The sequence below is a fragment of the Macaca thibetana genome, chromosome 12, assembly GCF_024542745.1.
Source record: "Macaca thibetana thibetana isolate TM-01 chromosome 12, ASM2454274v1, whole genome shotgun sequence".
In the NCBI taxonomy this organism is placed as follows: domain Eukaryota; kingdom Metazoa; phylum Chordata; class Mammalia; order Primates; family Cercopithecidae; genus Macaca; species Macaca thibetana.
Genome location: NC_065589.1, coordinates 121,272,715 through 121,284,858, shown reverse-complemented (window position 1 = coordinate 121,284,858; position 12,144 = coordinate 121,272,715). Strand labels below are relative to the sequence as shown.

The following is a 12,144-nucleotide window of genomic DNA, read 5'->3' as shown; positions in this document are numbered from 1 at the left end:
AAAGGAAAAAGTCAAATTATTCTCTCTGTTTTTTTTGTTTTTTTTTTTTGCATGTGATATAACCTTGTATTTAGAAACACCTAAAGACTACAAAAATTTCTTAGCTAATAAACTTACTCAGTAAAACTGCAGGATACAAATCAATATGCAAAATCAGTAGAATTTTTATAAACTAACAGTGATCAATCTATAAAAAAATGAAAAAAATCCAATAGTTAAAAAAGAAAAAAGACACCTAGAAATTAATTTATTGAAGGAAGTGAAAGACCTCTACATGAAAACTATAGAACATTGATGAAAGAAACTGAAGAGGAAACACATAGTAAAAAATTCCTTGTTTATGAATTAGAAGTATTAATATTATTAAAATGTCCATACCAGCCAAAGTGATTTATACGTTCAATACAATGTCTATCAACTACTAATGACATTCCTCACGGAAATATATTTTTAAAATCTTAAAATGCGTATGGAACTAAAAAAGACCCTGAATAATCAAAATAATCTTGTGTTTCTTTTTTGAAAGACAAACATACAAAAACAAAGCTAGGAGCATTGCACTACCTGATTTCTAAATATACTACAAAGCTATGGTAACCAAGCATCATGGTATCGACAGAGAAACAGACTCACAGACCAACAGAACAAAATAGAGAGCCCAGAAATATATCCACACATCTACTAGCAACTGACTTTTATTTTTCAAATTGTAAATATATTTTATTTAGTAAGCAACAATGAAAATAGACTTGTAGTACTGCTTTTTGCAAATATTAAATGGGATATTAACAAAATACATCCACTTTTATGAATTATTATATAACTTTAGAATCTGCAAAGACCCTGACTAAAGAAACAAAAATAATTGCATAGCTGAGACTGAAGATTACGGTGCTACAAATGATGCCAAATGTCTTACATTTAACCAAATACGTCTTTAGAGGTCCCTTAATTTTGAGCATTAGGAACAGAAATGTATACTGAAAGTATCACTAATAAATTTTTTGTTGTTTCAATTAAACACAACAGTATTCAACATAGCTGCTAAACAATATTTGAAGTCATGCCTAAATCCACTTGTTCCTCCAAATGACATTAGCGTTCTGCTAGCCAACACTCTTTATTGCCAGCTGTTTAGATGTCATCTCATCTTCTTCATCTACAGCCTTTTTGTAATTCTTGGCTAATTCTAGCATCTATTTTAATACTAAATCATCGTATTTACAATGTTCATGTAATCCTGAAGTGTCAAATCTTCCATTCAACTCCTTATGCAAATTTAGCAACATCTTCTATTCCAGATTATTTTTCAGATAGTTAATAGTAATAGAGTAATAATGTCTGTTTCATCCATTAATTAATGCCTGAATAGATGGCTTAAGTGACTCATATTTGAAGTTGTTAGTCTTGGTTCATGTACCATCATATTAGCATTGATCAACCTGAAGGCATCACTAACAACCTTCCCTTTTACACTCTGAATGGAATCCACAACCACCTGTTAAAGATCCCCCTGATAAGGCTTCAAAACTCTGCTGAGTACTGATATCCACCCCAGAAACCCCAGCAATCAAGCCAGGTGACTGTGATGCCAACCAGTAACCATCTCAAGCTCTCCTGTCTGATTCAATACATGCACCATTTTAGCTTGGAACATTAGATCAAATGCCTCCACACTGACATCTGTGGCATAGCAAACATGTCAATCACTCTGATGGTATAATAATCAACAAATTTTCCAAGCTTCAGACCCATAACTTCCATTGGAACACCAGCATCACCTTGCTTTAACATTTTTAACAGTGCCAGGGAAGCAATACAGACTTGTTCTGCTGTTTCCACTACAGGAGCATCTGTAGGTGGCCATGACCCAGTCCAGGCATATCTTCTCCGAGTCTAAGAAGTCTGTCTATATTTCTGGTCAGTAACTACAATTCTTAAGGCATTCAGCTTCAATTTCTTGTTTGACAAATTTCTTCTTACAGAAAGTTCTTGCTATTTCTGGCAGGTGTAATTTTCCTGTGTGATGTGACTCTCCGGAAGGCCAACAGGGGCGCAAGGCCACAGTGCAGACCTTTGTCTTGCCGCTGCGGTAAAGCAAAGACAGAGGCAGCAGTTGCAGTGGCTCAGACTTAACCTGGCTCTTACTCCACAAACCAGAGATGAATCAGCCCAATTCCATTCAAAAGAGTTGCCTGGGTCTCCTTGATTTCTTATATATCATATCAATAAATATCATATAAGCAAGTCAACGTGTCTACTCAGAATACTCTCTGTCTACATTCTAGCTTTTCACTGGACTCTGGGCAGCTTATTTAGATTATCTTTAATGGTTTAATATTTTAAGTAAAATATTTTAAACTCTATTTTTATTCAGAATTTTTATTGTTTTTCACTAAAAGGTTTTTACAAATAACCTGACATGACTTACAACTAGAAATTGCTTTAAAAGTAATACTATGACAGAATTTATTATATTTGCATCTTAATATCAAAAGGTAATTTCAAATTGAAACTTTCAGATCTTACTTATTCTTTCTTATATGGGCATAATAATATATTATTTGGATTATTAGTGTATATTTAATCGGTGGAGTACTAATGGGTAAACTCCAAACTATTTGGAAAGCTTTAGCAATCCAAGTAATTTAAGTAAACAGAAAATAAAAAAACAAACTTGTAGAATATATAGAACCTTAATTAGAAAATTACATATTAGCATTATGATAAAGGTGTACCACAACAGCCAGCTCCCCATAAGAAAAAATGACAGGTAATTTTAAATTTAACAGAAATGTTTAAAGGGGAACTTTTATATAACCAGTAAATATTTTCATTACGTAGTCAGAAATTTCAAACATTTTACAATTTCTTTAGAGAGAACTTTTCTATAATCGTTAAATATCCTTTTTACATACTCAAAATAATTTCCCTCAACATATGGAAATTTTGTTTTTGATGGCCACAAAGCTAGCAGGAATCACAAGTCAAACACTTTTAGTCAGTAGAACATCCTTCTCACATTTGGCTGAAGGCACAAAGGAACTGTAATGTACGGAGTAAAGATAAACCAGACCTAAAAGTTCCATCCACCACATCACAACAAACAGGAAGAATAAATACTGTGGCTCAGAATTGCACGGCCGTCCTGAGGTGCTATAGCTAAAACCTGATCATATGTCTAAAACTAAAGGACATAAAACAAATAAGCAACAACAAAAATTACAAAAAAATCCATAGGATATAAATTTAGTTTAAGAAATTAGCTTGAATATTTCTCCAAGGACCAGGAAACTATGTTACCAAATAGATTTGAAAAAAAGAATCAAATATGTGCTCTAAAAAATGCAATAGCCAATATTTAAAAACATAATGTATGGGTTTACTAGTAGATAAAGAACACTTAAGAAAGAATCTGTGACGATAAATCAAAACAATCTCCAAGAATTCAGAAAAGACAATAGAAAAATGGGAGAAAAAACGTGGAGAAAGTGATTAAATGATTGGAGGAGACAGAGACTGGGTCGGAAGCAATACTGAAAATACATGATGAAAATGAGGTGCATCTAACAGGGGAGACAGCAGAACAATAATGACAAAGAAAATCTTAATAGGAGCCAGAGACAAAAAGACACATTCACTTTCATGTAATGATAGAATAGCAATATTAATAGAAGCTGGAAAATAATAGAAAAATATTTTTATTATCTTACGAGTACTTCCAGTGTAGAATTTTATACCCAGGGAAAAGAGTCTTTTGAGAAACAAATTAAAGACAATTTCTAGCCAACAAAACTGAAGAATTTGATAACAGAATAACTTTATTTAAAGAAAATTTCAAGAAAGCACTTTCAGAAGAAGGAATGCAATCCCAAATAGAAGGTATACTAAACATACAGAAAGAATGATTCAAGAAAAGGCTAAATCTATGATTAAAACTTAACATTCATCAGGGGTATTGCCCGAAGTTTTCTTTTTTGTTACACCCTTTCTTGGTTTTGGTATCAGGATGATACTGACTCCATAGAATGAGTTAGGGAGAATTCTCTCCGTCTCAATCCTTTAAAATAGTTTCAGTAGGGTTGATACCAATTATTCTTTCAATTTCTGGTAGAATTTGGTAGTAAATCCACCTGGCCCTGGGCTTTTTGTGTTGGCAGTATTTTTTTAAAAAATTACTGATTCAATCTTCTTGCTTGTTATGGTGTGTTTAGGATTTTTGTTTCTTCCTGATTCAAGCAAGGAGGGTTCTATGAAATTTGTCCATTTCCTGGCCGGGTGCGGTGGCTCACACCTGTAATCCCAGCACTTTGGGAGGCCGAGGCAGGTAGATCACAAGGTCAGGAGATTGAGACCATCCTAGCTAACACAGTGAAACGCTGTCTCTACTAAAAGTACAAAAAAAATTAGCTGGGCGTGGTGGTGGGCACCTGTGATTGCAGCTACTCAGGAGGCTGAGGCAGGAGAATCACTTGAACCCAGGAGGTAGAGCTTGCAGTGAGCTGAGATTGTGCCACTGCACTCCAGCCTGGGCTACAGAGTGAGACTCCATCTCCAAAAAACAAACAAACAAACAAACAAAAACAAAAAAAAGATTTACGAATTCATAGATTACAGGACTCAATACGGTGATTGTTAGCTCTCCTAAAATTTATTTATAGATTCAGTGTAATTACAATAACTTGCCAAGTTAGGTTTATGTCAAAGTGCAAAGGGACACAATCCAGATACATCTGAAGATGTAAACAGGCTATGTGCTATCCTAGATTACAAGAATTGTGTTAAAACTATAGTATTTGAGATGATTTGCCATTAGTTCAGATATTTAAAAAAATAACAATGGCACAAGAAAGGAACTTACATGGAACCATATACTTAATGAGAACTTTGCCAATGAGATATATGGCACTGGCAGTTATTAAGAAAAGGACAGAGAAGCTTTTCTATTAATATTGATGAGGTATTTGTCTATGCTTATTTGTCTGTTAAATAGGATCTGAAGTTCATACCAATATACAAAACTCAAGTCCAGGTAGACTGTACAGGTAAGGTGAAAGAAAAGCTATAAAATAAAAAGAGAATATAGGAGAATATCTTCATCACTATTACACAGGGAACAACTTCTTTAAAGAAAAATAAAAGCAGTAAGTTATCACAAGTTATAATAAATTCAGCCACATAAAAACTAAAAAGTTCTATTAATCAAAGAACATCCTAAACAGAGTAAAAAGTAGTCAATTCACAATATTCTACATAAGTATATAAATATATATGTATGGGTATATATTGATATAATGACAGACTAGAATTCATTATATAAAGAATACAAAGAAATCAGTAAGAATAAGCCAGATATTTTAATAGAGAAAGTGGGGAAGGGACACGTACAGCATTTCAAAAGCAAGAGGTAAAAATGGCCAAAGGCTGTATCAAAAGGAGGCCAAACACAGTAAATGAGGAATTATGTAGAAAGGAACATGGTTAGAATTCTAGGAGACTGAATTTTATTTTAGAGAATCTGTAGAAAATAAACTTCTGCATTAGAAATTAGGCACAATTTCAAAAAGATGATAAATGTCATAAATTATATTCAAATCCAGAAAAAAAAAACATGTATGATATGTTTAGGATTTTTGTCCCCACTCAAATCTCATTTTGAATTTGTTGAAGGAGGGACCTGGTCTGGGGTGACTGGATCATGGGAGCGGTTTCCCCCATGCTATTCTCATGACAGTGAGTGAGTTCTCGAGATCTGAGGGTTTTATAAGGCAGTTTTCCCTGTTCTTGCTCACTCTCTCACCTGATGCCATGTAAGAAGTACCTTTCCCTTCTGCCATGCTTGTCAGTTTCCTGAGGCCTACCCACCCATGTGGAACTATGAGTCAATTAAACCTCTTTCCTTTATAAATTATCCAGTCTTGTACCAATACAATGTGTGTGTGTGTGTATGAACTAACTGCCTGACACACAAATTGTATACTATTTTTTGTACATGTTTTGACTACCTGCTTTTGATAAGACTCCTCATATGACATGGATTTTGAAATATTTTTCTGTAGGTTATAAAGATGATCTATGTTTTCTGTGGCATTATTGATAATCATTTTAGTTGATAGTTTGAAACTGTTTCTTTCAGTTTCATAATTGTAATTGATAATATTATGTCCTAATTGAGAGATCTCTATTAAGTTTGTTTGATATATCAGCTGTAAGACTTAAGGACAACTTAAATGTGCTTGCTGAGGAACATTTTCTTCTACCAGTTGCTCATTGATGCCCTCAGAGTAGAATACTATAAAATATTTTCTAATGTCAATATTCCAAGTCAAATTAGCAAGATAGTTATTTTTTCTCAATGTTTATATGATTCAATATTTTTAATTATTTAATCAAGTAACCAAAAGACTTATTTACTACTTCTACTGAGAATTCAACTCTTTTATTTATTTGAATGTACTTGTTAAAGGCGGTCTCAAAGCTATCGTTTAATGAATCATCACTTTTCGTATAATCTGAACAAAAATTGGTGTTACAATGTGCTTTTGATACCAGAAAAATATATACATATTGATTTAAACACCCATATTCATTATTTTATTGTTTTGTTAATATTCAACATTCGATTATTTCTGTTTTTAATCTTCAGTTAAATTATTTTTCTAAAAGTATTCTTTATACACTTTAAAACACATGTTTTAAAGTGTCAGCTGTTTAGTACATGCACATGGTAAAACCTTTGACTCAGTGTCCTCGTGATAACTCAGCATCTACATGATGTGGTATGGGGTAAATCAGTACAAAATATTCCTGGAAGTCATTCCTTACACATAGACTGCTAGCAATCACCTAATCCATACATAACAGTGATGGTCATCACCATGAAGCATTTCCATTGAGCATGGAAACTCAAACTTCATTAGCTTAAAAGAATATCTGCCCCAAAGGAAGTAAAATAAAACCACAATAAAATACACCAAATTTGCAATAATTAAATTTTCGTAGCAAAGCAAATTCTCATACACAATCGGGAATGCAAGCTACTAAAAAAAAAAAGTAGAGAATGAAATTTGATTGCTTAGTGATCTTGAAGATAATCTCTTGACTTATTGAGACAGCCAAGTGGGAAGGGCTCCCTGGCAGAGCCTTCAAATGACCTGTGCATTGAGAAGAGTGCACACTGGGGTGGGTCACAGAAGTTCACTCTGTTCTTAGCCAGGAGGAACCTGGCCCCTTCTCTTCCTGGGTGGAACCTGGAATTCAATCTGAGGCCGGAAGCCCACGGGCAGGAAGCATACTCTCTTGCTTCGCTAAGAGTCTCTGTTTCCCCTTTTCTTCTTTTTCACCCAATAAAACCCTGCCCTAGATCACCCTTCAAATCATCTGCTAGCTTACTTTTTGGTGCCCCTGTGACAAGGACCCTGTCTTTAGCTGAACTAAGGAAAAGTCCTGCAATGTTGTGACTCAGTAATTCCAACTTTTAAGCCTCAAGATAACGAAATATATGGCCACCAAAATACTCATACGATAATGTTTTTGGAAACACTGCTTGTCAAATCAACACAAAAAGTCATATATATCATCTGCCAAACGTCTATCCACACTGAATAAATTGTGAAAGAGTACATAGAGGAAAATAATGAACTAAAGCTATATACGACAGCATGGATAAGGCCCACAAACTAATGTTGAGCAAAAGGAGCAAGTTGAAATTGCGTATACATAGTGATTCCATTTAAGCACATTTCAAAAGCAAGCAAAACTAACTTGTATTGGTTAGGAATGCATTTACAGATATAAACATGAAGCAAATAAAAAATTTAGTACCACATTTTATTTCAGGATTGTAATTTCCTCGGTTGGATTTGAGGGAGGGGTTTATGATTAGATAAAGGCATATCGGGTGAGGAGATTCTAGGGTTCTGGTAGTGTTCTATTTCTTTATCTAGATGTAAATTGGTGTTTGCTTTATGGATATCTATTTAAATTTACATATATATTTTATGTACTTTTCGGTAAGTATCTTTCACATTAAAAGGTAAAAATACACTCTGGGTATATGCTGATCCTATCAACTGCTTTCCTGACCTTGTCCATCTATTTTTCATCTCACCAGCCCTTTGTTTAATAGGAACCTAAAAATTCATATACTCAAATTTCAAATTCTATTTCTCTCTATATGCTGTCCTTCCCCTAGCCTGCCCTATCTCAGTCAAAGACAATAATAATTCAGATCTCTGGCTCAAGTATACAGAATCATCTGTGATTATTCTCTTTTATTCATAGGCCACTTTCAATGTGCAAGAAAATCCTTTTGGCTTTGCCTTAAAAATCTATTCTGAATCTGGCCACCATCTGTCATCTCACTGTTAACTTCCCTAAGTCACTCTCACTTAGCCTTTTGTGATAGCATTCTTTCCAGAGAGGGGAAACTGCGTTTATATTTCTTCATTCACTTCTTTAAATATTCCTTAACCTTCTTGATCTCCTTCATACCTCCTTCTCTTGAAGACACCACATCTCCTTTAGCCCTTGCAAAACTTCACTGTTCTCTCTCTCTTACTTCTTCTGCCGCTGGACCAGTGAAAAACCAGGTACCCTTCTTAATATTTACACTGAATCTAAATCACTCTAGCTCCTTCTAAAAACAAACAAACAAAAAACAGAAACAAAACAAAAAAACACTCGGTTTGAATTGACAGGAGACTCTGCCAGCGAGTAATCCACATTTATTTAAATATGGAGGTTCATTAAGATTCTAACTCCTGGGTGGCTGGGACTTTCTCCAACTAATACTGTGCAGATTCTTGGTGGTTTCACTGTTCTTCATACCCCCGCCCCAGCTCATTTCCCCTACTTCTCTTCTTAATAGTTTAAATCTTACGGTCAGCTATTACAGTCTATTTCCTATAACATTAGCTCCTGTCTAGTCTTCATCCATTCACAGAATTTCAATTCTGGTTAAATATCTCAAATCTTAGTGTTCCACATGATCATGTGAACGGATCTGAAGAAAAACTCACAGTGATTCTAAATGATTTCATCTTAAGCTCATGCTAACTACCATCAAGTCATCTCTTCATTCTGACTCCATTGTCCTGATCTACTATAGTTTCCACCCTTTCAGATGATTATTAATTTTTGCTTTCTTTTCAGTCCCCCAGAACTTCCTCTCAGTATCTTCACTATCAGTCATTGACCTTATTCCTTATTTCAGTGAGAAAATAACAGCAATAAGAAGGTAACCATGATACCTCTTCCATACATATAGCCACTAATATGAACCTGGATCTATAAAATCTATATTCCCTTCTGTTCCTATGGATGAATTGTCCTTGCTCCCAATTAAGTACTTTTTTTCATATATTACTTGAAAACTTCAATATCCACTTTTGTAAAGTATCTTTTTAAGTATATTGACCATATTTCATTACATTTTTTTCTTGATGTATAGAGATATTTTATACCTTTTGTATATAAAATTTGTCTTTTTAGTCTTTCTGACGTATGCATTGAACTTCACGGTCTTTTTGAATAGACAGGATTTCTTAAATTTTATGTAAAAGTAATATCTAGATTCTCATAAGTTATGATCCATACTTTTAGTATCCTATTTTAGAAACTGTTATTGTTTTGCCTTTTATAGGTAGTTCTACAATCCACCTCAAATTAAATTTGGGGAATGTGTGAGGTCAGTCTAAGTCTTATATTTCCCCCATACAATACCTGGTTGCCTCAGTATCTTTTTACTTTTCCTTTCTTTTCTCTCTCTTTCTCTCCTTTGATTGCTATTTTTACTGTTCTGCAAAGGCATCTACATCGTTATGTGTCTACTTAGGCATAGGTCTGTTTCTAGTCTCTTTATTCTGTTTCATTGGCCTAGTTGTCTAACTTGTGCCAATGCCATTTTGTCTTAATTAGGGTAGCCTTATGAGAAATCTTTATATTTGATAGAACAAATTCTTCCTACTCAATCTTCTTCATGAATGTCTTGGCTATTCTCAGAACTTTACACTCCCGTATTGTTCTAGATCCACTCTCTACCTTTGATCATGCTGCTGTTTGTCTTGAGAAACTGATTTCTATGGAATACAAAAACTCCTGTGCTGTTTAACTTCCGGTTGGGTTTAACCACTTGGAGGGAAAGCAGAGTAGAATGTATCACAGCAGAACATACGTAGTAAGTGAGATTTGGGTCCTTTTTTCCCATATTTAGTGATTTGGCTGCCGCACCCTGCTTACGGCCTCACTTCCAACAGACAACTCTCTTATATAATTGCCCTCTCAGGCATTCAGTAAGTTTCTTCCCTTTGCCCTTTCAGGAAAGCTTATTGGAGATGTAACCACAGCAACAACATATAACACAAAAGTCACAGCCTCAGCTTTATATTTGGTACTAGAAACACATAACTAAATTAATTAACATTTAAGTGTAATCATATTTTGCCCTTCAGGATAGTCAATCCATTCAAAATTGACTATCTTCCTCCATTCATTCATTGAAGGCTGTCTGCTTTCTCCTTATGATTCATGCTTTTTGTGTTCTTGTTCAAAAGAATTTTATTGTTTTGCTTTTTCTACCTAAAATTGATTTGGGGAATGATATGAGGTAGGAATCAATTTTTATTTGTTTTATATTATACCTAATGGTTCCAACACCATTTAGTGAAAAGATTGTCCTTTTTTTTCTGCTCTTAATTTCATATGTCTCATACCTTGTTTACACATGCCTATATTTATTACCCTATGTGAAACAGAAAATCATAGAGGAATTTTGGTTATTTATAAATAGGTGATGTGAAGTTTCAGGACAAACTGAAAGATACAGAAGCAGGACCTATATGTGCAAAGAGGCAAAAAAAATTAAATTAAGGAATTGTAAGTATATCCATAACATAGGTGTCTGGTGCCAATTATGTCAAAATGAGGTTGAAGGAGAAAAGAATGTGGGGGATTTCATTTTCAGGTTCCTGATCAAATCAATCTATACTTTACAGTATGACACACTGGGTTTCTTTTTTGATCTCATAAACCCACGTGTATGTATGTGAATATGTGTATTTATTGTCTTTACCCTCTTTATTTTATTACCATTTTATTTGCATTTGCATTGATATGTTTAGGTCTTACTTGAAATTTTATTGTGAAGTCCATTGTTGGACAAATGGTATAGGTCAATCAATAATGTAAAAATAATTCTTTAAAGTATTCAGATTTTATTCCAAAGTTTCTAGATTCTTGAGAATTATTCTACAGTGAAAAAAATTGCAGTTTCTAGGAAATAAATCAACATTTCAACCACTGAGAGTTAGTTTCAAGGTAAAACAGCTTAGCAGTGTAATCATCTGTCTACCCAATGTCTACAATGTAATGGGCTGGCTGTTTTGTTTATATGGTTATTCCTGAAATGTTAAATTTGATTAAAATGAATTATCCCTCTGGGTGCCCTTGCTTGCCATAAAACAGGTACACTGACAATGATTAGAAAGTCAAATTCTATAAATAAATTTAGAGTTACTAAAAAAAATACTGGACACAGTGAACATTTTATTTTTCAGTACGTTTTTTGCTGGTGGCATATCTACTTACGTGAAAAGATCCATGTTTCTCTAAACCAGGCAAACATTTCACATCTAATCCTTTAAGACTCCCTTTATATAAACAAATGTTCTTAGGCACTTAACAAATAAAGAATATAGATCTTTGCAGAAACCGTAAGAACATTAAGATGTTGAAAAGTTAATACTTCCAAGCTCAGCAAGGAACTAGAGCCCAAGAATATCAAAGTGGAACCATTCTATTTTTCTTATTCTCTGTGTGTATGTGTGTGTGTGTGTGTGTGTGTGTGTGACATAGTGGCTCCCTTAGAAATGTATTCAACGTTATAAAACAGAAACATTTAACAAAAAATTCTGATTAATTAAAAAATAATCTGCCACTTAATTTCACTAAAACATTGTCGAAAATGAATTAACTTTTCTGCAGGGTAAAACTTGATCATTCTTAAAATTATTGTAGCTGTTGAGGCTATAAACACATTGCCAAAGCCCTGACTACGAAAGAGCTATAAAGTTTACTTTCCAAAATTAGATACGTGTGTATTGTATTTTTTCAATAATCTTGTCTAGACCTTCCAAATTCTGTGCT

General features: G+C 33.9%; 1 pseudogene; it reads right to left on the bottom strand.

Moving 5' to 3' along the window:
* Positions 1-851: 851 nt before the first annotated feature.
* On the bottom strand, positions 852-11,600 carry LOC126932407 (26S proteasome non-ATPase regulatory subunit 14-like; annotated as a pseudogene).
* Positions 11,601-12,144: the final 544 nt, after the last annotated feature.